We start from the raw sequence: 5796 nt of genomic DNA on the forward strand, positions 1-5796 counted from the left end.
GCTGCTGGTTTAGATAACGAGGCAGAAACTCCGGCTCCCGCTCGCTGCGTTTCCCAGGGCGCAGCCCTTCCCACTCCCCTAGCAATTGAAGGACTGGCCAGCAGAGCCCAAAGGAAGAGGGGGATTTCTCGCTGCCAGAGCTGGTGCTGAGGGGTCTGACAGCCCGGCCCAAAGCTCTATCCCGGGGCAAGGCAGCTCATTTGCTGCCTCGGCCACGCATTTTTCTGCCCTGCTCTGTGAGGACCCAGGTGGGATGTTGATTTGCCTCACACGCACCTGGCATCACTCCGGTTAGCAGAGTTAATCCGAATTTGCACCAGCACAGCAGGAGTCCACACCACAGCTCCCATAGCCCATCCTTTCTGCCCCTTTCCCTCCAGCCCTCCCAGCCCAGGTGATGCCGCGGAAAACCCCTGCTGCCCCCCCACAGTCCCGCAGCTCCCGGAGAGCTGCGCTGTCTCCCTGCTTGCTCCTAACCTCTCCAGGTGCCCCAGCCCCCCGCCCCGGGCCTCCCCAGCTCAGGAGCACCCGGCGCGGGGGTGACTGCTCTCAGATACACGGGCAGCCAGGGGCACCTCCTGGAGCGTGGGCAGAAAGCTGACATCCCCTGCCCATCCCCAGCACTGCTCTGCCAGGAGCAGACTGCATCGTCCAGACCCAGGTGCGACCCGCAGCCACCCATGCCCACCCCCCACACTACCCAGTCACCTCTTGCACTCTGCACCAGGGGTCCCTTGGGACTACCTTGTGGCTTGTCAGTGCAATGTGCCTTTCTGGTGATACAGGCTTGTCTCTTAACACCTCCCATTTTCTTCCAGGTGCTGAACTGACAGGTGATGGGTTATGTGCCAGGGCAGGTGGGTTCTGAGGTCCCATCCCCAGAGGGACTTAGGGCTATGGCTAGGGGAGGACACAGCAGGGCAGCTTCCCCTCTGCTCCATCTCCCAGAGAGGTGCACATCTTTCCAGTACCTGCAACGAGATCCTTTTTCAAAACCAAAGACGATGGAATACATGGGAAATAATGATAGGACCAAACTGCCTATGTACCTCAAAAACTCAGTGAGGGGTGGCCAGCTTTCTCTCTCTGGGGATGATCTGTGTGTCCCACTACTGACACCCCCCAGCAGGTCTGGGAAGGACATGAGTGCAAAATGCCAGCCTCAGGCTGGGGGCCTCAGCCAGGAGGCTGTCTTCCAGATGTCAGCTGGAGTGCAGAGCAGCTGCTATGAACAGAGCAATCCCCAGGGGAAAGATGTCCTTGTTGGCCAGACTCAGCCAGCATAGTTTGAGGGGGGCCATGAAGGGAATATTCCATCCTCATGTCCCTAGGGAGTAGGATAGACAGGAAAGGCCTTGAGATGCAGCAAAGGAGGTTTGACCTCCATCATCTGAGGTCTGTCAGTCCAGGTTAGAGGCATCCTTGGGAATGGTGAGCTGCAGCCCTGCAAGGAAGTGGAGAAAGCAGTGGGACTTGCTGTTTCATGGCTGGAACATGGAGGTTTGGCAGCAATCGCCTTTCCTGAGTGAAAGTCCCCATAAGGGTCCTCCTGGCATCCCTGGGAGCCCATGGGGATGCAGTCAGATGGAGCACAGCCCAATGCTGGCTGCCCGCTTTCCCAGTCCTGATGTCTGCCTCAGTTATCAGGCCCTGTGCAGCCCAGTTCAGCCAGTGTGTGCTAATCAAAGGCAAACAAAGAGGGCCTCATCACACACGGATGACCTTTTGGCAAGGCTGGAGAGGCTGTGGAGGTGGAGGGAAGGAAGATGTGGGTTCAAAACCCCTTCTCTCCATGCTGTGAAGGAGCCTGAAAGAAAAACTTGATTACTGGATGAAGCATCTTCATCCATGGTTTGTCAAGGCCCCGAGAGCTGCCGTGACTTTATGCCATGTCAGGATGCCAAGGTACCTGGCAGAAGGCAAGCAGTCAAGCGGGGATGATGGCTGATGGAGACAGCACTGCCACCATGGTCTGCATGGTCACCTCCCCCCCAGTCACCCCTGCAGAGCCCTCGCTGGCTGCTTTCATCAGTCCAGGGCATCTCTTCCTTCCTTCGCTGGGGCGTGCACATGCCTGGATTAACACACAGGTGCTGTGATTGCCCAGCAGGGCAGGGGATTAGCCCTGGCCAGCTTTCACAGATACACTGCTTAGCAGCAGAGCTGCAGCACAGTTCTCCTGCTTTAACAATGATAAGGCGACATTAGCATCCCAAATCAAAGTGTCTCTGACCTCCAGCGGCTGTGAAAGAAATGTATGCGTGCACATAGATTATATGTATGTGCTAGTGTTTATGGAGGTATGGCAAAAAGCAGCCAAAGCAATGTGGTTTGGGGCTTTGCTTTTGTAACTGCAGCCATCCAATCCAGATTAGAGAGGGGTAGTGTCCCCCTGGGAGGTGACACTAGGCAAAAGGGTTGTGTGGCCTGGAGAAGTCAGTTGGAGATGAATCACCTCCAGGGCACTGGTGATAAGCTGCCAGTTGGAAAGTTTCCTGCCCAGAGAAGGAAAAGGGACAGACTCTGAAAGGAATGCAGCAAAAGGCAGAGCCTCCCACTCCACTGAAAGTTCTTGCTATATTTACTCATCTGCTGGGATGAACAAGAGGAAAAATGGATATAGAATGGCCCTTTGCTCTCAGCTGCAAGAGAGACCTCTGGCATGAGTTAATCCAGCAGAAGGAAATGAGGTCCTGTTACATTATATGTTAGTTGATGCACTGTCACGTTGGCTTGATATGCCAGCTAAGTGATGCCCCCCTTAAAAAAACAGAAAAAAAAAGAAAAAAATCCTGCCATAGATATAAAATACGCAAGGAAAAGGCTGACCTTGTGTTTCAGGGTTGCCTTGCATGGGAAGGTGGGATTTTGTTTTTGATTGTGTTCTCTTAAACATTAAAAACTCCTTGCCAATATGTCCAAAGCTTCACATGCTTCGTCTAACTGCAGACATAGCAACAGATAAATACAGCACGACATATTTGGTAACATCACTTTATTGACAGCCAAAAAAAACCCCAGATCACTCGAGACTGAAAGTCTGAACTCCTGCCAAACAGTCCCAAGCAGAGAGCTGAGATGAAGGGTTTCATGCCAGAAAGGGACAGAAACTACTAAAACGCCCAATAACTGCAAGGTCTCCATGCAAGTGAGGACTCAGCTGCAGAACACCCTCAAAGAAGCAGAAACAGAGAGTGGAGACACAATGAAACGTGTCACACTCGAGACAACTGGATATTGTCTCTTGGGTGGCTACATGAGTGGGACCGGAGGACACCAGGCAGGATCCACTGGTTAGAGGCACTTAGTGCCCCTTGCACCAGCAAAGTAAGTGGGGGGATTGGAATTGCCTATTTATGATGGCTGGGGGAGCTCTGAGTAGATTAAAGTCACACTTGCAGCTATCAAAAATTATCAGATTAGTGAAATCTAGAGACAAGAGAAGCCTTGAGGGGGATCAGCCAAAGCTAATTAATTGGGCAGCATGATGGAAGAAGAAATTAAGCGTGGACAAGGAGAAGGTAAAGCATATTGGAAAGAAAGACTTCAACTCTTGATAATCACTAGTGATTTCTAAATTAACTGGAAGCATGAAGCAGGGGAAAAAAAAAGATGTGGGTGTATCTGTGGACAATAGAGTGAAAACCATCTGGTTAATGTACAGTGGTGAGGCAAAAAAAAAACCAACTAATATGCTGCCAGATTGCTCTCATAGAGGGATACAGAAAATAACAAAAATATTACATTACTGTGTTGGCAGTGACTCAGCTGCTATGGACAAGTTGAAGTTCTTCAATTAGAAGACAGATTCAGATAATTTATCGTGAAAAATACAGTTAAAAAAATTAGTGCCTCCTGTAAAAGTGAAGCACCAAGCCAAGAAGAGCACAGAATGAACTTTGTAAGCATTTGCAAGGCAATCTGGCCACTTAAGAGGCACCAGTAAGCAAGGTCCCTTTGAAGCATAGCATGCAGCATCAGAGTTTGTCGTGTATTTGATATGATTAACACCTGATAACACAGATGTCTCCAACTTCCCGTGTAGTTAAGTCTCCCGAGAAGCCAGTGCCTGAGGTATGTTTGAATAGCATCCTTCTGGGATTAGTGTAATTTTCTTTTCTCTCAGTAAACATCAGCTTCTGAGGAGGTTGAAGACTAAAGCACTTCAGTGCAGAAGAATCCGCGGGGAAGTTCCTTCTTCCCTCCCCCTGTCTCCCATCACCCCTCACCCCACCAGCGTCCCTTGAGGCCATGTCAAAGCCAGGCTCTCTTCCTCCCGCCCCTTGCCAGTGCTGCTGGAGCAGCATTCAGGCTGCTCGATGCCAGGCACTTTTCTTTGGCAGATGATGAATGGGGGAATTCAGGTGCCTTCAGAAATCTATTCAGAGCACCTGCATTCTGCAGTAATTAGGCTCTCAACTGATGTACTGTGAATAGCCATTTGGTGGGACCTATTTCCCATTTCAGCCAGGGAGCCTGGTTGGATGCCTAAAGTGTGTGGCAGCATCTTCAGCTCCTCATTGTGTTGGAAATGCCCATCCTCCTGGGCATTTGGATGTGGCTTGGATGCTTGTCCCACCTAGGATGATAGGACGTGGAGGTCATTATGAAAAAGGGCAAGTCCTCGTGAGGGCAAGAGAACTTAATGGATTCCAAATGTCCCCTTCAGAGCTGATGCTCCTGGATGACAGCCAGCCAAGGGGATGGAATAGTGGGGGAGCAGCGTGGGATGTACAAGGATGCGACAGGGGCAAGGAGGGAGGAGGTGGTGTGTATGGGTGCATGGAGGGAATGTGTTCAGGCAAACAGCAGGCATCTGGAGGATAAGCAGGATAGGGAAGCGAACCCCGTGTGCTGTCTGGCTGCTTTGCATCACTCTGGCAAAGCAAAGCAGCTCCACACCCGGAATAGCTGATCCATATGCTTAGGCTGCTTTTGCCCGCAGCCAGAGCCTTGTGGTAAATCTGGCCATGAAAGATAACAGGCTCTTAAAAACACAAAGCTGAGCTGGTGGGACAACCTGTATGCCATGGATCACCTCAGTACTTCCAGCCTGACACCCTATGATTCCGTGACCACATGGTGTTTGGATGGTGTCACTGAATGGCAGAGATGAGATTGCTGTTGAAGGTGAAACTCCAAGTTATGAAGAAAATCAAGGCGGGGAAAGACCCTGAACCTTAAATAAACACAACCCCAAACCTGCACTCCCATGTAGCCTGTACTAAAAAATCTCAGCGAACTTCAGCTGTAAAAAATGTAGATGTGTTTGGGCCAGGGTAGAGTTAAGGGTGTTTGAGAACACTCTTTGAAACTGAAGACTTCACTCTAACAATTCCTCCCAAGAACAGAAGCCCATGACACGTGTTTGCCTGGCAACCCTTTCCTAGCTCAGACCAGGATGGAAGTGAGGTCAATGGCTGACGGACATGATTTAGCCTTCCAGGGCTGGTTCTGCTGCTGGTATTGACTGCAGCCACTAGTCCCCAGAGGCTTGGAAGGCAAGAAGAAAACAGCAGGATTGAGCCATGTTCTGAGAGGAGATGACAGAGAGAAAACTCCCCGTGTCCCAGAGCTGGCTTTGAGCCAACAGGGTTCAATCCTTTCATCCCACAAGGGCCTGATCTCTGACGCTTCACTTTCTCAAAGATTAATCTACTAGGTTTTTTTTCTGTCCCCTCTCATTTCTCAGAGTTGTTCTGCTCTACCCAACAATGCTGTATTGAGTGTGTGTCTCAACCTGTGCATGTGAGGACACGAGCAGCACAGAGGCTGGGGGCTCTCAGGCTGCCTCCA

Source organism: Chaetura pelagica, unplaced genomic scaffold, assembly GCF_000747805.2.
Source record: "Chaetura pelagica isolate M959 unplaced genomic scaffold, ChaPel_1.0 scaffold11, whole genome shotgun sequence".
Taxonomy (NCBI): domain Eukaryota; kingdom Metazoa; phylum Chordata; class Aves; order Apodiformes; family Apodidae; genus Chaetura; species Chaetura pelagica.